The 22,972-nt window shown below is 46.0% G+C and overlaps 1 pseudogene; it reads left to right on the top strand.

The window, feature by feature from the left end:
• The window catches only part of LOC103639983 (glucan endo-1,3-beta-glucosidase 7-like), a 31,796-nt pseudogene extending 9,578 nt beyond the window's left edge, over positions 1 to 22,218 (top strand).
• Positions 22,219 to 22,972: the final 754 nt, after the last annotated feature.

Below are 22,972 nucleotides of genomic sequence, written 5' to 3'. Positions count from 1 at the left end.
AACAGAATTAAAGCAGGTTGATTATAAACTAAAAAGATACCGGTCATGATAGGAGCTCCTTCAGGTACTTCCTCCAAAGTAGTGAAGTTGAGCTTCCCTTGCCTGACTTGCACCTTCTGCTTTCTTCCCTTGTCTTGATTTGGTGCTGGCATCTGCCTCTGCTGGTTCCTGGGACAATTCTTGGCATAGTGGCCCACATTGCCACAAGTGAAACACTTGTTCCCATTGCCCTGGCGAAACTGCTGCTGCTGCGGAGGCTGATTGTTCCTTGGGGCGGGAGCTGGAAAGCGGTTGGGTGCCGACTGCTGCTGCTGAGGTGGCCTGATCACTCATCTGCCTGCCTGCTGCTGAAAACCCCTGCTCTGATTGTGAGAAACAATCCGGAACCTTTGAGCCTGAGCGGATGGAGCTGCCATCGGTGCCTTTCTCTTCTTCTCTGCCCGGTGAGCAACAATGCAATCTTCCTGGGAGATGGCCATGTTGACCAACTCATTGAAGCTATCAGCCCGGACAGTGTTGAGTCATTCCCGCAGCTTGGTATTGAGACCCCTGCGGAAGCGGTCTCTCTTCTTTTCATCAGAATCAGCATGGTACCCTGCATACTGGCATAAGTCGTTGAAGGCTTGCGCATACTGCAATACCGTGCGGGTTCCTTGATTAAGGGCCAGAAATTCATTCAACTTCCGATCAAGAATGCCAGCTGGGATGTGGTGTCCTCTGAAGGCAGTCTTGAATTCCTCCCAAGATACTTCACGATCAGCGGGGAGCATAGCACAGAAGTGGTCCCACCAAGTTCAAGCAGGGCCGCGAAGCTCCTGTGCGGCGAAGCGAGCCTTGGCCTCATCAGGGCAGTCTCCCGGGAGGAGGGGAAACTTGGACTCAACGACGCGAAGCCATACGTCGGCGTCCAACGGATCCTCTGGCTCGGTGAACAAGGGTGGCTGCGTGCTCAGAAACTCCTGGTAAGTTGCCATTGCCGGAGGTCGCTGATGCTGGCCTCCACCATGCTGCTGAGGGTGGGGCTGGCGCTGCAAGAGCTGTCGCAGAATCTCATTCTGCTGAGCCATCAGCTCCTGCACTGTGGGAGATGGAGGAGGTGGCGGGGGAACTTGCTCGTTATGCCCGCGACGCTGCCTAGCTGCCATCTGAAACAGAGATTGCCACCATTGTTATCCCAACTCACAGTTTCGAATGACAAGATATCATCTCATATGGAAGGAAAAATGCCATAATCATAATATTAGGTTCGAAATGAAGATAACATGGTGACAAATATCCCACAGATTTCAAGGTTCACAGGGTTACATCAATCAGGGGAAAGTACCCATAAGCCTAGTCCAAAATCTGACATTAACTAAGCTCGCATAGGTTTCTATCCGCCTAAAAGCGTCGAAGGGACTGCTTAACCCTGAGCGGTGGAAGCGACACTGGATACGGGTGAAGGAGGCATCGCGGAGGTAGTCCCATTGGCACTAGGGGCTGGTCCTAGCTCCTCGGGAGCCTCTTCTTCCTCGCTTCCTGCTTCATTGGCCTCCATCTCCAGGTGGTGCATGTCCAAGTGGTCATTTGCTTCCTCGAGTTCCCTCTGCACATCGTGAAGCTGGTTCTCCAAGACATCAATAGTGTTGTCTCGGATCTCCACCTGCTGCTCCAAGGTGGTGATGCGCTGGCTCAGCCTTTCCACCTGTAGATCCTTCTCTACCAACTCGGTGGATAGATCGACCACAAAATCTTCTCGACTGTCGAGAGTGAGCTTGGCAGTTTGAGCGGAGTTAGCAAGGAGTGCCATAGCATCGCTCTGAAGGGCCTGAAGGCGGTATAGCGCACTCATGCACTGAACAGTGACCCTCCCAACCAAGTCAGGATACATCGCCCACACATTCTTTACATGGCTCACGCGGTTACACCACATGGGATCATCCTTCTTCTCAGCAGGGAAGAGTCACAAAGGGTGCATCACCATCTCCAGGGGATGGTAGCCATAGAAAGTCGTCAGAGTCTTCATGGCTCCTGCTTCAACGGTGTCGTCCGTCCTGAGTCCAATCGTCTCGGAATCAAGAGAACGCCAACCTGGCTGAAGGGGATGAGCCTCCAAAGTCAGCCAGACCCGACAACGAGGTACCCGATGCTCCTCATACAACTGCACCGTGTACAAAGGGGGCGTAGGGTAACCGGCGGAGTTAAGCACTTCCCACAAGATGGAAGGAAAGCCATCGCGAGAAAGGAAGTCAGAACTGAAATGAGAGTCTCCTCCACTGGCGGGGGTGGGTGAATTCATCTGCGGAAGGGAATCAAAGGTAAAGATTATGGTGGAAGGAAAAAGAAAAAGAGAGCCCGGATGGTTCTAAAGAAAGTGGGTTAGCTCAAGTTTTTAATTCCTCTTTGTGTTTTATAATGCATGCATGCTGGAAGTAACGTTGCCTCGCAAAAGAAAATAGGGTGCTTTTTAGGGCATCCTCAAAAATATAAGTACTGGCCCACGGGGCCTAATTAGTTAGCCACCTATTTCTCACTCTATGCCTAAGGCCTTTCGTCCTAGGTCTAGCGGTCTAGTCCTGACGATCCGTAGCAGTTTCTAGGCAAGTTTTAGATTTTGAAAATTGGTATTCATGGTTTATTGTCCTTCTCTGTGGTGGAATTTGCTCCGATACCAGCTGTGGCAGAACCACCTGAATTATTCCAGCTTAAGTGCCTAAGTCACGCCTCAGGGGTCGTAACGCACTTAAATCGGAATAACCCGTCAGTCCCTCAGATCTAGTCTGATAGAGCCACTTAACTAGGATCAAATTCCACAATCTCACTCTAAGGTGAGTCACAGAAGAAATACAATAAAACAGGAAACCTCAAATTAAGTGTTGAATTATTACATAGATCGGAGTTTTGGAGTAGCAAAATAAGAGTTCACAAAATAAAATGCAGCGGATAATCGATGTCGTCGGTATCGAGGAAATGGGCAAGGCCTAGCCCACTACTCCTCGTGCTCCTCTCCTGCCGGAGCAACATCCCACTCGACCGTCCAACCCGGTGGCAGGGTGGTAGGCCAAGTCACACCATCAACCATTTCCTGAATGGTACCTGCAAAACTTATGCCACAAGCAAGGCTGAGTATACTAATACTCAGCTAGACTTAACCGGTGTGAGGAGTCTACTCCTCTACCTCTAGACTATGCAGTTGTTTGGCTGAGGGGTTTGGTTTGCCAAAAGCACTAGTTGTTTCTAAAATCCATTTTTAGCTTTTTCAAATTCTATCCTCATTAACTTAGCTAGATTTGCTCCTTCTAAGCATACATGGTGACAAGCATTTAGTTCAATCAACAAGTTATCTCATGTGACCTCATTTCACTTCTTACTCGATGCAGTACAAGGGGTCAAGCAGTCTCATTAGCTGCGAGAAGCAGACGATTCGAATCGAGTTTTTAACCTTGCAAGGTAAACCTAAACACACGGCATGTTAGGGTACTCCGACCCCACACATGACAACCGTCCCCATCGATTCCCCGTTTGCGTCCAGGCCTCACCGCCTTGGCATACAATGCTCCACTGACCCCGGCTGCCGACGTGCAGTGACCGCACTTGTACCCACCATAGCTAGCATGGGAGACCCAGTCTCAGGTCGCATGAGGGATAAAGTCCGCGCCCGGCTTCACTCAGGTACTAGGTTTATCGGTTACCATTTTTCCCGGCATGTGCTTAGTACGTTCAAAAGCTTGACTCAGGTATCCACACATTAATCCTTAATTCCTTTTTCCCGTCTCATGGACATGGCATCCTCCCTGGATCCAAGTCCATAGACTAACATATATCCCGTTATCAAGATGAATACAACCAATTCCTGACCTCCCGCGAGTGCTAGAAAAATCACTCGACTTCTACCGAGATCCTGATTAGCAAAGCAGCTACTAGACCTAGCATACTAGTATTCATCTAAAAAAGGAATCCTAAGTTCATGCAACTAGAGGTTTCAAGCAACTCCTACACTTAAGTGCACATTACAATCCTACAAGCATTAAGTGTAGTAAAGTAGCATATAATAATACGGTTATGCATAAAACCGGGGCTTGCCTTCAATTGCCAGGGCTGCGGGGAGATCCTCAATAGCAGCCTCGGAAGCCTACTTCTGGTCCTCCTCTTGGACAGATCCTTGCTCGGGGATGAGCACGTACTCTCCGTCGGCAAGATTACAATCTAATGAATGCAATGCGTAAGATACATGCATGATATGATAGGTGCTTTAGATATTACAACTTTGACGGTGTATGATCTACTTGAGTTAAACAAGGTTAACTTTACTTATGTAAGACCTTTGGGTGGTATACTTGGTAAATTGGGTCAAACTTCGTCTAAGGTAAGTGGTAGGTTTATTTTTGGGGTTCCACTGAATTCCTTTTAAACCTTAGTGAGAATTGATAAGTACTCAAGTTAGACTTATTGGGGTGAGGTTTATTTCTTCTTTCCTTTTCTTTTATTCTCTTTAATGTTTTGGAGTGGGTTTGAACTACAAGTTGCTTTTATAAAATTCTAAAAATTCTGCAAAAATTATAGTGGCTTGGTACTGGTGTATGTTTCTCTATCTCAAAATCTGGGGATCAGAAAGTGAATAGTTTTCTCTGGACAAAATTATCAAATTTTAGGGCAGAAGGGGTGCTTTGAACTACAACTATTATTTAACCGTGGGTAATTCTCTAAAACTTATTTTTGCTGGCTTTTAGGTGCTATAACATGACTTGATACAAATTTCTAGTCATCAATACCTTTTAGTTATTTTACTATGGTTTTCTCAAGTTTCAAGCCAAATAGGTGCTTTCTACTACCACTATATTTGAAAAATATCAAACAACAGAGTTCTTATTTTTCTTAGTTATTGTTTTGCGCAAGAGCAATCATTCTGAAGTTTGGCATCTTTTTCCTTAAGGGAAGGGGTGGTATGCATTATTTGAATTAAGTGGCCTTTTTCATAAATCATTAGCAACAGGTAAGAGTTTGCTCCTTTTTCATGGGTTTGCATTTTTCTCTGGTGGTTTATCTAATTATGGACTTAGCAAATTTTTGGTTGCCCATTAGTGCATCATTGGGGGTTGTTCATGATTTATTTGGAAAATGCCTCATTATCATTTTGTATTTATTTTCCTTACTTAAAATGTTGGGCTGAGGTGTTCTTTATTTTTGTAGTGGGGCTCTGGTGGTTGTAGGTCTACTGGATTTTTATTATCCATTTTGGGTATAGTTTTGTAACTCTAATAATTGATTTTCAGTTCAAATAAGGCTAAATAAAACAATTAGTTTAAAACTGAACTAGACTAATGATCTCTTTATTTTTCCTAGGTTCTCTGTTACTTAAGCAAACTAGGAAAAATAATTTCACTCACTGTTCATTACTTTCTAATGCCTTTCTGATTTTTCCTAAGTTTTGGGCAAAATAGCTTTAAATGAATATCTACATCATATTTTTTAATGTTGGGGTTCCTACTATTTTTAAACAGTGTCTAAATGAGGTTTGAATACCTACAAATTTTCTTAGGTTCAGTACAAAAGAAAAACGAATTTTCCTTAATTAAACAAGGTTTGGTCAGTTTCTTTTTTTAATTTTAAACTCAAAAATTCAGAACAGAAAGCATAAGGTTTATCATTTTTAAATGATAGTTCATAATATTCAGGATCTAGCAAAATTAGTTTGACAACTTTTTATTAAGAATTCATCAAGTTATGGATTTTCTAAGTTCTCTGGTTATTTAAAAAGATTAACAGAATTGATTAAATGGAAAACTACTTTGCACTGGGGTCCCTGGCGGGTGTTTTAAGTTTTCTTCACGGATCAGTCCCTGGGCTACTATTCAAATGAGCCACTGACGTTACAGAAAACCCCTCGAGTTCTTCTAATCCTAACCCGAGGTCCTTCTCCTAACTTAAACAGTAACCGCGGCGTAAGAAAGGGCGAAGGGGCTTACCGGCGGCGAGATTGCTCCGGTGAAGTGGTCGAGGACGTAGGGGAGGTCTTGGGGATCACAACGGTGTGCGGGTCGCCGTCGGGGATGGTCGGAGTTGGCCGGTCCACGTGCACAGGCGGGGATGCTCGTCGGCGGCGAGGAGTCCGGCCTACTCACGGCGAGATAGTTCAATTGGACGGGTCAGAGAGATTCACGGGATGCCAGAGAAGATATGGGTGCAAGGAATTGGACGGAGACTCACTGGTTAGTTCTGTCCACGCGCGGCGGCGGAAGACAGAAGTCCGGTAAGGTCGATCTCGGGCCTCCGGTGAAGTCTGGCCTGGTCCGAGGGCTTGGAAAGCTTCATGGGCCACTGGCGGAGCTAGCCGAAGCACTGGCTCGACTTGGGGGTGGCTGGAGTGGGCTGGCCACGGTGGCCGAAGCTCTGAAAGCTTGGCGGGCGGTGGCACGGCGTGCTCGGGGCGATTTCCGGTGATCTCTGACTTGGGCAAGTCTTGAGAGCGCGCGGGGATGAATGGCCGAGGTGTCACACCCGGGTTTCGGGGCATCAAGACCCGGGCGCGAACATAAACACCAGGTGTGCTGGGACCAAGTCTCACACATATGATGTATAGTGGCACAGGATCGAATGTCACATCTTTACTATATAATAGGAGTTCTGTACAAAATAAATAATTACATTATAAGGAGACAACGGTCCAGCAACCCAAAGTTGACTGGGAGACGACGGCCTAGACCTCTCACGAACACATCACAGCATCCTCCATGCGCCTCATCCTGCGGTACCTGATCTTGACCTGTGGGGGTGTGTGAGACAGCAAGAGTGAGCTCACATACGTTCATCGCTCAACAAGTTGTGGGGAATAATGTGCATGAACTCGCCAAAGGTGGGAGCTCACGTGAAGTGTAAGGCTTACCAAAGAGGATGGTTAGAGCTGAGCATTGCTTTTAAAGTTGGTCAAAATTTTATTAGCAATTACTAAGTATAAGTAAATACCAACCCAATTAAGTAGTAGGACAAAAGTAACAACCTCACCTGCGATGCAATGCATATGACAAATTGAGTTTAAGTTCTATAATTTAATCATGTGAGTGTCCGAGCCGCTCATGACCGTGAGCACGGCTAGTATACCAGTTTTACACTCTGCAGAGGTTGCGCATCTTTACCCACAAGTCATGTTACCCATCTGCCAAGGGATCGCGACTTCCCATACACCTCTACCGAGGAGGCGAGGCAGGGTAACACTACGAGGCCTTTACAAAGTTCCACTAGCTTCAGAAAACCCGCTACAGTTTATAGGAAGCTCCAATGCAGGAATCCCTTGCAGGACCGCCATCGCAGCAAAATCCTCCCGAGGGCCTCCCTACACTGACCACTCCCCTACTGCCCTTGCCCCTTTCGGGTAAGGTAGTCCTCCACTAGCTTTCCTAATTAGTCAGCCAAGGGCGTCCATAAACCCTTGTGGTAGCACTGTTTTCCCGGGTGGTTCTCCATGTTCCAATTAACATAATGATCTTATCATGAACAGTAAATAATAACTGATAATAAAATATAATCATGAATAATGTAATCTTCATACCCAAAACCACATAAAGTAATAGCAAGTACTACCCAAAAAGTCCAGTGGTAATCAAGGTATAAAGATAGTCAAACTAGGGTAACCTATTGGGTCCCATCAAAATTAACCTATGCAGATCATTATGATTAATTAGAACATGAGTGGGTAAAAGAAGTGATCAAGGGCACAACTTGCCTGGGACTTGAGATTCCAGGTACCAACTTGCTTTTCAGATGACACGTGTCCTCGCGCTAGTCGTAGCAATACAAACAAACATGGTATAGATAAAATTAACATCACACCAAACATAAATACAAACTGAATAATAATAATCTATGCGTTGCTACGAGACTAACGGAACTTGAACGAATCAAATCGGAGTTAAAACAGAGGAGTTATGATTTTATGAAGATTCTATGTGTTTTGTACAAGATTAAATGGGATATAAATTTTGATGTGACTTTCATGTCAAAACAGTAGTACTAGATGATAGACAATAATATTACAAAATTATAGGAATTGGAACGGATTAATTTGGGCTTAATTTGAATTTTCTATGAATTACCCAAGTTTTACAATTATTTTTATACTCAAAATCAATTTCTAAATCTATTTTTCTGGTTTTATTTAATTCCTGGACTGCGCCTCAATTTATATAGAAAGCAGGGGCCTCGGGGTAAAATGCTTAAGACACAGAGAACAGTTGAATAGGACGGCGGGTTCATTCTCTAATACTATAAGGGTCCTTCTGCAAATAGCACAGCCGAAGGGGTATCGTCAGCTTCGGGCCGCCCGATCAGATTTGAAGGGCGCGGATTAGATCTATATTACAACGAACCGGTACGGAACAGGAACCGTTCGATCCAAGATCGACGATCCGGACTTAATGAATCGCAGATCTGTTCTGCACCACTGGATCTCGCATCCACGGTCGTAGTTCGATCAGACGAAGGGGTATGCTTGATCTAATCGGGACCGTCCGTCAACAATCCGACGGCGAACGATCAGCGCCCCAACTAGGCAGGCACGCGCGGCGGCGCCGCCCCGCGCCCACGGTGGCTGATCGCCGGAGTAACGCAATCCCTCGCCCAACTACTCCATTTCGACCCCCGATCGGTGCAAGGCGAAGAGGAGACAAAAGCGGACAGAGAGAAAAGGTTCTTTACCGGGGTCGCTTGGTGACGAAACCAGTCTGCGGCTTAAAGCGGCTCCGCGGCGATAACGTGCTCCGATGAGCAATTAACACCCATCCGTGGACGCAACCGGTTAACCGACTTCACGCTGGGCTCCAGCACGAACCGGCGAGTGCCCCGAGCCCAAACACGGGGCCACGCCAACAGCGATTACATGGAACGTCGGTGGCGGCGAGGATTCAGTCTACCCTCACACACATGCATGGCAATATGGCGATGGCGGCGCTAGGTTTTCCCTGGAGGGACCATGGAGGGCTCCGGTTTTATACCCATGGGGAGAGCGAAGTCCGTGCAGGTGAGGATCACGCAGCCGAGGAACCAGGGCACGGCCTGCAAGCTCGCCGCGGATCTCGCTGCAGTCTGATGCGGCAGGGAAGATTCTGAGCCACAGGTCCCACACGCAGTGACACGTGCGATTCACCCCGGGGAAAATGGCTCTGACCGGCTGGGCCCGCTTCGCAGTTAGCCGAGTGCGCGTGGTGGGAAGTGTCTGGTTCCCAGGTCCACACGCCAGTGACGACCCACACGCACAAGATACTGACGACCGGGCCCATGGTGTCGGCGCCACCTCCAGAAGCTGGGCTTGCGCTGGGTTAATGAGTTAGTGGGCCAAATTCCGTTTCCTAGGCCCAACCGAGTTAAAACTCTATTCCTTTTATATCTCTTCTTCCCTTTTGAATTTCAAATTCAACTTTGAATTTCAGTTATAGGTTTGCACATGTATAAAATGTGTCAAATTAAATTTTGGGGATGAAGGAAATATTTTTATGTATATATTTATTTCCTATGTTTTATGTGGTATTTCTTTTCTTCCTCCACTTCTAAATCCTAGATTTTATTTTATATTCTAAACTCCACTTTGGGACTTTAATGCATTTCTTGTCTCATTGTTTCCATGAGTGAATGCACAATCATATAAACACCAGCATGATGCATGATCCTAGTGGCTTTAATGTTATTAATTATTTGTTTTTACATAGGGTGTACACATGTGATGATGCACAAAGGTTAAACTGACATAAGGAGAAATTGTTTCTCTATTGGTATTATTTCTAGCAAATTACAAAGTGGGTGTTACAAATCCTACCCCCCTTAAAAATAATCTCGCCCTCGAGATTTGTAAGAAAAGGGATATAGAAATAATGGTTTGTAATTTATGTTTCAGTTTCTAAGTGGTTTTAATACCAAAAGATTTTATTTTGTTCAAGTTTGTAACACAAATTAGCAGGTGATTATGAAAGCATGGGTATATATGTATATCTACTTTATTATGTAGGATAGAAGATATCTTTAAAGCATAGATAGGTTTGGGGTAAGAAAGAGTAGAGTAGGGGAAAGACTCCATCCAAGATTGTGGATTTGATTCATCTGGCGATCTAACTTGATCTTTGAAGACTTGAGTTGATGCTTGATGTGGTTGGTCTTCTTTGGCCTTTATTCTTGGAGTTGCCATCCAAGTTGATGATATATGGCTAAGATAGCTTGTAGAAGAACCTATCGCTATTAGGTAGATGGCATAGGACGACTGTGCTATGGCCAAGTTGGTCTATCGTTCTTAATTTAGTGTAGAGTGAACTAAGTTAAAATATATTTTATAGGAGAAAAGTCTAATCCGTTTTATCAGTATTATCTAACATGTTTGTCCATTAGGTTAGACCTGATCAGATTAGATGGGATCAGAACTAGAGTGGTGTAATCAGATTAGACTAGATAAGATCTACTAAATTTATTTTGAAATAGATCATGTTTGTTACACTATTATGAGGTAAGCAAAGTGGTGGGGATAAGTGTGCTCATTAGGACAAATGAGTTTCTAAGATTATGTTACAATCTTTTGAGATTGGTTAGATCTATTAGGATAAGATGAGAATCCTTTCGAGAAGAGATGAGTCTATTAAGGTAAGAGAGTATCTTTTAAGATAAGATGGATCATTTCAAGATAATAGAGATCTCTATGAAATAGATACATTTTAATGGAGGATAATCTAAGTGGTTTAGTTATCTTATGAATTCTATTTATGTCTATGTGTAGATGCAGATGTAATTGTGGACATTACTCCACAACTCATCACACTCAGTCAAAGATCCAAATCAGACAAGTACCATAAGGACAAGCACTCAAGCATATAAATAAAAAAATAGTTTTGTTTTTGTTCCTAAGAGTAGGTCTCCTATTCCTAAAGTCACTTTAGGCACAAGATTTCAAAGTGTGAAATCCACATTTGTCTTTAGAAATAAAAGGTAAGAATAATCAGAGTAAAGCGGAAATAGATGAGTAAAGATTAAGAAAAGTTTAGATAAGAATCAGAGTAGCAAAGGTAAGTAGACAATGGTTGTCCAGTTCTATCTAGGTTTCATCCTACAGTCAACATTCCTCTGATACCACTTCTGTCACACCCGGGTTTCGGGGCATCAAGACCCGGGCGCGAACATAAACACCAGGTGTGCTGGGACCAAGTCTCACACATATGATGTATAGTGGCACAGGATCGAATGTCACATCTTTACTATATAATAGGAGTTCTGTACAAAATAAATAATTACATTATAAGGAGACAACGGTCCAGCAACCCAAAGTTGACTGGGAGACGACGGCCTAGACCTCTCACGAACACATCACAGCATCCTCCATGCGCCTCATCCTGCGGTACCTGATCTTGACCTGTGGGGGTGTGTGAGACAGCAAGAGTGAGCTCACATACGTTCATCGCTCAACAAGTTGTGGGGAATAATGTGCATGAACTCGCCAAAGGTGGGAGCTCATGTGAAGTGTAAGGCTTACCAAAGAGGATGGTTAGAGCTGAGCATTGCTTTTAAAGTTGGTCAAAATTTTATTAGCAATTACTAAGTATAAGTAAATACCAACCCAATTAAGTAGTAGAACAAAAGTAACAACCTCACCTGCGATGCAATGCATATGACAAATTGAGTTTAAGTTCCATAATTTAATCATGTGAGTGTCCGAGCCGCTCATGACCGTGAGCACGGCTAGTATACCAGTTTTACACTCTGCAGAGGTTGCGCATCTTTACCCACAAGTCATGTTACCCATCTGCCAAGGGATCGCGACTTCCCATACACCTCTACCGAGGAGGCGAGGCAGGGTAACACTACAAGGCCTTTACAAAGTTCCACTAGCTTCAGAAAACCCGCTACAGTTTATAGGAAGCTCCAATGCAGGAATCCCTTGCAGGACCGCCATCGCAGCAAAATCCTCCCGAGGGCCTCCCTACACTGACCACTCCCCTACTGCCCTTGCCCCTTTCGGGTAAGGTAGTCCTCCACTAGCTTTCCTAATTAGTCAGCCAAGGGCGTCCATAAACCCTTGTGGTAGCACTATTTTCCCGGGTGGTTCTCCATGTTCCAATTAACATAATGATCTTATCATGAACAGTAAATAATAACTGATAATAAAATATAATCATGAATAATGTAATCTTCATACCCAAAACCACATAAAGTAATAGCAAGTACTACCCAAAAAGTCCAGTGGTAATCAAGGTATAAAGATAGTCAAACTAGGGTAACCTATTGGGTCCCATCAAAATTAACCTATGCAGATCATTATGATTAATTAGAACATGAGTGGGTAAAAGAAGTGATCAAGGGCACAACTTGCCTGGGACTTGAGATTCCAGGTACCAACTTGCTTTTCAGATGACACGTGTCCTCGCGCTAGTCGTAGCAATACAAACAAACATGGTATAGATAAAATTAACATCACACCAAACATAAATACAAACTGAATAATAATAATCTATGCGTTGCTACGAGACTAACGGAACTTGAACGAATCAAATCGGAGTTAAAACGGAGGAGTTATGATTTTATGAAGATTCTATGTGTTTTGTACAAGATTAAATGGGATATAAATTTTGATGTGACTTTCATGTCAAAACAGTAGTACTAGATGATAGACAATAATATTACAAAATTATAGGAATTGGAACGGATTAATTTGGGCTTAATTTGAATTTTCTATGAATTACCCAAGTTTTACAATTATTTTTATACTCAAAATCAATTTCTAAATCTATTTTTCTGGTTTTATTTAATTCCTGGACTGCGCCTCAATTTATATAGAAAGCAGGGGCCTCGGGGTAAAATGCTTAAGACACAGAGAACAGTTGAATAGGACGGCGGGTTCATTCTCTAATACTATAAGGGTCCTTCTGCAAATAGCACAGCCGAAGGGGTATCGTCAGCTTCGGGCCGCCCGATCAGATTTGAAGGGCGCGGATTAGATCTATATTACAACGAACTGGTACGGAACAGGAACCGTTCGATCCAAGATCGACGATCCGGACTTAATGAATCGCAGATCTGTTCTGCACCACTGGATCTCGCATCCACGGTCGTAGTTCGATCAGACGAAGGGGTATGCTTGATCTAATCGGGACCGTCCGTCAACAATCCGACGGCGAACGATCAGCGCCCCAACTAGGCAGGCACGCGCGGCGGCGCCGCCCCGCGCCCACGGTGGCTGATCGCCGGAGTAACGCAATCCCTCGCCCAACTACTCCATTTCGACCCCCGATCGGTGCAAGGCGAAGAGGAGACAAAAGCGGACAGAGAGAAAAGGTTCTTTACCGGGGTCGCTTGGTGACGAAACCAGTCTGCGGCTTAAAGCGGCTCCGCGGCGATAACGTGCTCCGATGAGCAATTAACACCCATCCGTGGACGCAACCGGTTAACCGACTTCACGCTGGGCTCCAGCACGAACCGGCGAGTGCCCCGAGCCCAAACACGGGGCCACGCCAACAGCGATTATGTGGAACGTCGGTGGCGGCGAGGATTCAGTCTACCCTCACACACATGCATGGCAATATGGCGATGGCGGCGCTAGGTTTTCCCTAGAGGGGCCATGGAGGGCTCCGGTTTTATACCCATGGGGAGAGCGAAGTCCGTGCAGGCGAGGATCACGCAGCCGAGGAACCAGGGCACGGCCTGCAAGCTCGCCGCGGATCTCGCTGCAGTCCGATGCGGCAGGGAAGATTCTGAGCCACAGGTCCCACACGCAGTGACACGTGCGATTCACCCCGGGGAAAATGGCTCTGACCGGCTGGGCCCGCTTCGCAGTTAGCCGAGTGCGCGTGGTGGGAAGTGTCTGGTTCCCAGGTCCACACGCCAGTGATGACCCACACGCACAAGATACTGACGACCGGGCCCATGGTGTCGGCGCCACCTCCAGAAGCTGGGCTTGCGCTGGGTTAATGAGTTAGTGGGCCAAATTCCGTTTCCTAGGCCCAACCGAGTTAAAACTCTATTCCTTTTATATCTCTTCTTCCCTTTTGAATTTCAAATTCAACTTTGAATTTCAGTTATAGGTTTGCACATGTATAAAATGTGTCAAATTAAATTTTGGGGATGAAGGAAATATTTTTATGTATATATTTATTTCCTATGTTTTATGTGGTATTTCTTTTCTTCCTCCACTTCTAAATCCTAGATTTTATTTTATATTCTAAACTCCACTTTGGGACTTTAATGCATTTCTTGTCTCATTGTTTCCATGAGTGAATGCACAATCATATAAACACCAGCATGATGCATGATCCTAGTGGCTTTAATGTTATTAATTATTTGTTTTTACATAGGGTGTACACATGTGATGATGCACAAAGGTTAAACTGACATAAGGAGAAATTGTTTCTCTATTGGTATTATTTCTAGCAAATTACAAAGTGGGTGTTACACGAGGCTTGGGGCGGCTTTATAGGCACGGCGTGGTGCACGGGCGACCGTGGACCGGCGAGCGCGCGCGGGCGTGCACTGGGAGGCGCGGTGCGCGAACGGGCGTGAACCGGAGGTGTCAGCCACGGTCGAACACGTGTGCCCGTTGCCTCTTCCCATGTTCAAGCGCTGGTTGGGTGCAAATCTTCGCGAACTTGGGCAAGATCGCTGTGAAGGATTTGTTCACCTGACCTTGCTTTGTCTTTTGTGTATGGACGTCGCGCGGTTTTAGGCTAGGGACAGAGAGTTGTAGCGTCACCAAGGTGCAAGTGTCAGAATGTCTGGTCCCGAGGTCAAACTGCGCTAAAAACGTGTCAAATGAATTTGGTTTGAGTTCAAACTTTTCCAGGACGTGTTCAAGGGAATTTGGCACAACTTTGATATTTGGATCTTCTAGTTTTGAGTTTCGAAAAACAGAGAACACAGTTGATCTTTGAAAAGAGGTCTGAATTTCAGAATTTCAGAAATCTGAATTTCTCCAAGGGTTCATGGTTCAAGGGCTGATTTGGGAATTTTAAAAAAGACCAAAAGGCCAAACTCTCTTACTATGATTTGTTAGTTATTTGGTGAACTAAAGCTTTGTAATTTGATCATATCTAAATTTTTGCATTTTCCCTCATGACTTCTCCCAATTACCCTTTATGCTTAACTTGGCTTACTTAGGGTTTATTAGGGTTTGAGGGTCTTTCTCTCTCAAAGTTCATAACAAGATTAAGGAGAGTTTAAGAAGATTCATTATAAACCTTTATTCTGAATTTTCTTTTGATGTTCACCCTTTTACTGAATTTACATGTGATAATAGGTTGGATTAGCTTAGGGAAGAACCCTAGGTGACACTGGGGTGTCACACCTTCTGCCTGTTCCAGCCCAACGACGGCCGCCCGGACGCCGGGTTCGGCCTCATGTACACCAACATGTTCGACACGCAAGTCGATGTCGTGCGCGCCGAGCTGGACGGCAAGGGGTACAAGGACGTGGACATCGTAGTGGTCAAGACTGGCTGGCCGCACAAGGGTGACCCCGACGAGGCCGACGCCACGGTGGAGAACGCACGCGCCTTCGTGTCGGGCCTCGTGTCCCACCTCCGTTCCCTGTCTGGCATGCTGCGCGCACCCGGCAAGTCGGTGGAGACGTACATCTTCACCATGTACGACGAGGACCTCAAGCTCGACAAGGCGTCGGAGCGATACTTTGGGCTGTTCCAGACCAGCCTCGCAGAGACGTACCCGACGGGGTTGCTGAGGAACGGCACGGCCAGACTGACACCAGCCACGGCGCCGGCGCCAACGACATCCGCTGCGGCGCTGAAGCCAACGCTAGGGCAGCAGCCACAAGTGGGGTTACAGTACGATACAGGGTGTTGTAGCTGCTTCTCACTACCGGAATTTGGCTCTTTGCCGAGTGCCATATTCTTTGCCGAGTGTTTTTTCGGGCACTCGGCAAAGAAGCTCTTTGCCGAGTGCCACACAAAAAACTCTCGGTAAAATAAAACACTCGGCAAAGAAGCTTTTTGCCGAGTGTTTTATTTTTGACACTCGGCAAAGAGTTTTCTTTGCTGAGTGTCTTTTTTTGACACTCGGCAAAGGGCTCTTTGCCGAGTGTCACAAATACAACACTCGGCAAAGAGCTCTTTGCCGAGTGTTTTTTCTCCAACTAGGCAAAGACAATTTAAAAATCACATTTAAAAGTAGTAAATTAATTCAAATGAAAAAGTTTCCAACTACAAATTTGTATAACTCATCATGATGTACAATTTATATATTGAACATTTCTTCATATGACAAAATAAAAATAAATTTGTTTATAAAACCTATATCTCTCGTAGTTTATGAAACTACGAGAGAGATGTATAGAATTTGTGCATATTGTTAGAACCATCATGTGAGATAAACAAATGACCAAACAACCAAAATAAACTTTGTAGATCTTGGGAAGTTATAGAAGTTTATAGTTGACAACTTTTTTATTTGAATTCGTATTGTCAACAAAAACTACGTCTGAATTTAAAAAAATTAAAATTTGAATTTTGAAAATGATTTCGAAAGAAAAAACACCAACATGAAAGTTGTAGGTATTGAAGAGTTATGAAACTTTGTAGCTGACAATGTTTTGGTTTGAAATCATCATGTTATGCAAAACTATGTTTAAATTTTGAAATTTGAAAATTTTCAAACTGTCTCGGATGGAAAAACCACCAAAATAAAAGTTGTAGGTCTTGAAATGTAATGAAACTTTGTAGTTGACAATTTTTTGATTTGAAATCATCTTATCATTGAAAAATTCGTGTGAAGTTTTCAAATTTAAAATCCAAATTTTGTAAACGATCTCGGATGTAGAAACTATTAAAATAAAACTTGTAGATCTCAAAAAGTTATGCAACTTTATAGTTGGTCATATTTTCAAATGAACTCATTTAATAATCAAATTACTCTCGATTTGTTATAGTACATGGGAAATGAAAACGTAATATAGACATAATTTGGTGTAGTAGTGTAGTGGTATAGGAGGGTATGCGCGAGAGAGAGGTTGCGAGTTTGAATCTCACCATTTACAAAACATATAAATTTGATTCAAAATAATAGTGAAAAATGATATAGCAACAGTTAAGGTAATAGGTAGGGTTGGAGAATTGTTTCTAGAATTTAAAAAAATGTTTTGCTGTTTTTTTTTATTTTTTTCGATTCTTAATTTGCCGAGTATTTTTCTTTGCCGAGTGTTTTTTTGACACTCGGCAAAGTCTTTGCCGAGTGTCCGAAAAAGTACTCGGCAAAGAACCCTTTGCCGATGAAATATTTGCCAAGTGTTCTTTGCCGAGTGTCTTAGACACTCGGCAAAGAACGCGATTTCGGTAGTGTCTTCTTGTTTCACCTTTTGCTCACTGGCTTCTTGCGAAATTTTCTGATAAGAGTGCCTCCGTCGGTGCAGGTGACTCCAGCGCAGCAGGGCTCGACGGCGGCAGCTAGACCTTCCGGCCTCTGCAAGCTGGGGCCAGGGATGGCTACGTTGAGAGGGACCACCACATCTTGCGCCACCCTTATACTCTAGAAATTTGGGACTAACCATTAGATACATAACTTAGTGTTTAGAAATAAACAATAAAAATATTTGTAGCCTAGGCGCCGTTTCCCACGCTCACCCGTCTCGTGGCAACGCACGAGCATATGCCTAGTACACTAATATGTACCTACCATTTTGTGTGACCACCTCAACGGTATTTTCAGGCATTGTGCTCATACCAGCAACACCGCTTGATGCTCCTCCAATGGCACACTTTCCTTTACGATGGCAATCGCCTTGTTCATCTGTCACACTTGCATTTGAACGCCATTTAGGATGTGCATCATCTTCCTCAACCTCAAATGTCATGTGTTTCTATAATCATTTTAAGTAATTGTATATTAACCAGAGATCATGGAGTGGGTACCAGTGGCGGCGGGGAGCAGGTTCACCGGGGCCGAGCAGAACGACGGCACGACGGTGATAACAACGGCGGCGGCGGCGGGTACGGTTTAGAGAAGAGATTGAGAGTAGAGATGACAATGGATTGGATTCGGATCGGATATTGCAAATATCGGTCCGCAACCATATTCGCGGTTGCTATCAATATCCGTCCGCGACTGTACCCGCGGATAGAAATTTATATCCATGCCCGTGCCCATCTGTCACACCCGGTTTTGGAAGGCAAACCGAATGCGAACTATGTACGTGCCAGGATCAGAACTCACGTACACAGCGATTACATAAATGAACATCATCACACAATGCTCGAGTAATATCATAAAAGAGTACTTATTACATCATTGAGTCATGGACATCCACATAGTCATTGTCTTAACAAGTAAATCAAAGTACTAGCGAAACGCAGTAAAGATAAGGCCTTCACAGGCAGCTGACTGGGGGTTGCCGCCGACCCACACCTAGAATTCGTCGTAGTCTTGGAACTCCTGGAAGTCTCCTTCCACGACTTCGCCTTCTCCTGAGCAGTGGTTACAGTGCGGACAACCTGGTGTTTTGTGGTAAAGCAAGGATGAGTACACATCAACGTACTCAGCAAATGTCCCGTTTGGCTGAAGTGGACTAGCTTTATGTGGGGTTAGGCTCAAGCAGTTGCTTTTAGTTGGTCAGGTATTTATCATTAGTAGGAGCCAGATTTTAGCATTAACCAACCCGTAAACCATTTCCTCATCGAGGAACATCATCATCATAGTCGAACCAAAACCATAACATAATCCATGTATCTCGAACCATCTGTATCTCTAATCAAAGAGGATCCCAAGGCTGCTCTTAACCGTGAGCACGGCTGATATACCAGTTTCACTACCCTCTGCAGAGGTCGCACACTTTACCCATGAGTCATGATTCCCTTTCTACCCGGGGAGAGCTAATCCCCATTGACCACTACCTAGGTGGTCCGGCAGGGCATCACTACGTAGCTTTTACAAAGATTCCCTAGAGATCATAGCTGCCCGTTAGGTTTCTCTAGTTTGATAAACACAGTACCCCTCCCCGCAGGAGAGTGGCTAACAAAGAGCAAAACGAAAGAACCTCGGCACTCAGCCTCGGCAGAGCAAGCACTGTGCCTGGACCCCATTGACGGCACGACGGCTAAGCAACTACACCTCTAGTTCACCCAATTAATCAGCTAAGGGCATCCCATTTCACCCTCATGGTTGCACTGTTATCCCGGGTGGTCTCTCAACGAACCAGTCCTTACGGAGAGGTACTCAGGAAACAGCCTGAGCCCCCTAGAGTATCACAAGATCATCAACATCATCAGGATAACAGTATCATAAATAGTCACATCATGTTCATTGATTAAGTTAAGGCAATAGCAGAGTGCTAACCATAACAACCCATAAGGTCATCAAGGATAAAGTAAAGTGAAAAGCTAGTCAATCCTTAGGTTTCGAGTAAGTAATGCGGGGTAGTAAGTTATAAATGAATAGGACATAATGGGACAGAGGACACTTGCCTTCACCAAACTGCTGATCAGGGACTTCCTCTGCAACCTCCTCGGGAAACACAGACTGCTCGTTGTCTACGTAAAGTAATCATTCCCACTATGCACTTGGGAAGATAACAAACAAAAAGCAACATACCAAACATATGCAGCAGAGAGATCACAAGTTCATAGTTGAAAAGGGATAGGCACTCTGGTGTTCCCTAGGTCTGGGGTAGAGGACTATACAAAGTGATTCATTATCCACTAATCAGGTTTAAGTCAGTAGAGGGATTAAATCATTACATGGTTTTAAGTTCCTAAACTTAGGTGTTTAAGTCCATAAACTTAAGTATTCTAACTTTTATTAAAGTCTACCAACTTCTAATTATCTCAAATAGGGTTCCAATAGCCTTAATCCTATCCTAGTGATTAACTATTAATTGGTACATGGAAACAGCAGGGAAACATTGTTTAAATAGATAGACAAAAACATCATGAGCATTTTGCAATTTGAAGCACTTAATTTGGAGTTCATATGACAAAGTTATGAATTTTACAAGTTTAGGGGTTAAAAATATACCCTAAATACCTATTTTGAATTAAATAAAAGGTCCAGGGACCTAACTGAGAGAAACCAGGGACGGCGGGTTCAAATTCCAGAAAACCGGGGGTCTCTTTAAGAAAACGCGCGGGCGAAGGGGTATCGGGCTACTACAGTCGTTAGATCTAAAGCGAACTGCCAGGATTAGATCCTGCGGGCGGGCGCGCGAGCGCGCTGCGGCCTGGGCGGCTGACAGGCGGGACCGGGCGGGCAGCGCGGGGCGCGGGCAGGCTGACAGGCGGGGCCCAACCGGCAGGGAGGCAGGGTGTGGGGGAAGCGGGCCTGGGCCGCTGGATCTCCGGCGGACGGCCAGGATTGGGCTTGGCCTAATTAAGACGGGGCCGCCCGATCTGGGACGGACGGTGGGGATCAGGTGGCCGGCCTGGGCTTCTCTTACGGCTAGCTGGGGCGGCGGCGCTCGTCCCCGCGGCGGAGGACTCGCCGGAGACGAGGGGCGCGGGCGTTTGGCGGGGCTCCGAGGCGACCTGATCGGCCGTGAAGGTTGGGGAGGGCACGGTGAATCCTCTGGTGGGGTCTGGGTCGGGGCAGGGGCACCGGAGGGGGGCGGTTCACGGCGGAGCGGCTCGGCGGCGGCATTAATCTACTCCGGCGAGGAATTAAGCGCAACAGAAGGCAATACACGGGTCGATAGGGGCGGGAGAGGTTCTTTACCTCAAGGCGGGCTCCGGGGACTCCTCGGCGGCGGCAATGGCGCGACGGTGGCCCGGGGCGACGGTGGCGGACCTCCGCGGCTGCACGGGGAACGGCGGGTGAGCGTGGGCAGAGAGAAATAGGGAGGGGGAGAGGGAATTGGGGCGCGTCCCGGGTTGCGGACGCCGGGGCGAAGCTCACCGTGGCAATGGACACGGCGGAGCTCCAACGGCGGCCGGGAAACGAGCTCGGGACGGCGGGGATTTGTGGCGGCGGTGCTCTGGCGTGCGCGCAGTGAGGGAGAGGTGGAAGAGGGGTCTGCTGGAGCGCAAATGGGGGAGGGGGAGAGGGCGAGTGGGGCTCGGGGCTCAAGTGGCCAGGGGCGGGTCAGTTGCGAGCTCCACGCGCGACGTGGGCGCGGAGAAGGCGGGCGCGCGCAGCTCGGGCGGCGGTTACGCGAGGACGACGGGGCTGACAAGCCGGGCCCGCGAGCAGAGAGAGAGGGGAGAGCGGGGGCGGGCGCGCGGAAGATGGCTGCGCTGACGGGCGGGCCCGCCAGGGCAGAGAGAGCGGGGGGGAAAGAGCGCGCGCGCGGGATGGGCTTAGCTGGGCCGAAAGGCTGAGGGGGGCGGGGGAGTGGGCTTCTTTCTCTTTTCTTTTTATTCTGGAATTGTTTTCCCTTTTCTTTTTATTTTCTCCATTTGATTCAAATCCAAATAAGCCACAAATTCAAATTAGACTTTCCAAGAATTATGCACCAAGCAAAAGTGAAATCTAGGGTTCAACATGATGCAACAATTCATACTCCCTTAGGGTTTAACCTATCAAACTTATAATTACAAATAAAATAAGCACTTTTCTCCTATAGAAATGAAAAAGAAAAGAATGAGAAAGGATGAGAAAAGGGAAGTAACACCTGAATTTGTGAATATGAGCAAAGAAATTTTATACCCCCAAATTCAGGGTGTTACAAACCTATCCCCCTTAAAAGAATCTCGCCCCGAGATTCAAGGTTGGTCAGCAAAGAGTTCAGGGTATTTGGCCTTCAGATCATCTTCTCGTTCCCAGGTTGCTTCTTCCTCCGAGTGGTGACCCCATCTGACTTTGCACATTCTGATGGTGTTCCTCCGGGTGACTCTGTCTGCAAACTCCAGAATCTGCGTTGGCTTTTCTATGTATGTCAGATCCTCCTGGACCTCCAAACCCTCCACTGGCAACTGTTCTTCTGGTACTCGCAGACACTTCTTCAATTGCGACACATGGAACACATTGTGCACTGCTGACAAGCTCTCTGGTAGGTTGAGCTGGTAGGCCACTTCTCCACGCTTCGCTTGAATCTGATATGGTCCAACGTACCGGGGTGCTAACTTGCCTTTTACTCCGAACCTTCTGACTCCCCTGATAGGTGACACCTTCAGATAGACGTAGTCTCCCACTTCAAAACTCAGTTCTCTTCTCCTTCGGTCCGCATAGCTTCGCTGTCTTGACTGGGCTGTCTTCAGGTTCTCCCGAACCATTTTGATATTCTCTTCGGCTTCAAGCAAGATGTCGGGGCCAAACACCTGTCTCTCTCCAGGCTGGTCCCAATGCAGCGGAGTCCTACAACTCCGTCCATAGAGTGCCTGAAACGGCGACATCTTCAAGCTGGCCTGGTAACTATTGTTGTAGGAGAATTCTGCATAAGGTAACCTTTTGTCCCATCCTGACTTGTCTTGCAACGCACAGGCCCTCAACATATCTTCTAGGATCTGATTAGTTCTTTCAGTCTGACCGTCTGTCTGTGGGTGATAAGCTGAGCTGAAGTTCAAATGTGTGCCCAAAGCTTCTTGTAGCTGCTGCCAAAAATGAGAGGTGAACTGCGTTCCTCGATCTGACACTATCTTCTTCGGCACACCATGAAGGCAGACTATCCGTGACATGTATAACTCGGCTAACGTTGCTCCGGTGTATGTTGTCTTCACAGGTATGAAATGGGCCACCTTCGTTAAGCGGTCCACAACCACCCAGATGGAATCATAGCCGGCCCGGGTACGAGGTAGGCCAACTATGAAATCCATCCCGATCTCATCCCACTTCCACTGAGGAATCCGCAATGGCTCCAACAATCCGGCAGGCCTCTGATGCTCTGCTTTGGTTCTCTGACAGCTATCGCAGATGGCGACATATTCTGCGATCTCTCTTTTCATGCCATACCACCAAAACCTCCTTTTTAAATCCTGGTACATCTTTTCACTTCCCGGGTGTATGGAGTAGGCTGTCTCATGAGCTTCCTTTAGGATCAATTCCCGAATAGGTTTGAGGTCGGGGACACACAATCGGTCCTTGAACCATATTACTCCCTCTTCGTC

The sequence above is a fragment of the Zea mays genome, chromosome 9 (assembly GCF_902167145.1).
Source record: "Zea mays cultivar B73 chromosome 9, Zm-B73-REFERENCE-NAM-5.0, whole genome shotgun sequence".
Classification (NCBI taxonomy): Eukaryota; Viridiplantae; Streptophyta; class Magnoliopsida; order Poales; family Poaceae; genus Zea; species Zea mays.
This window is presented reverse-complemented; position numbering and strand designations above follow the sequence as displayed.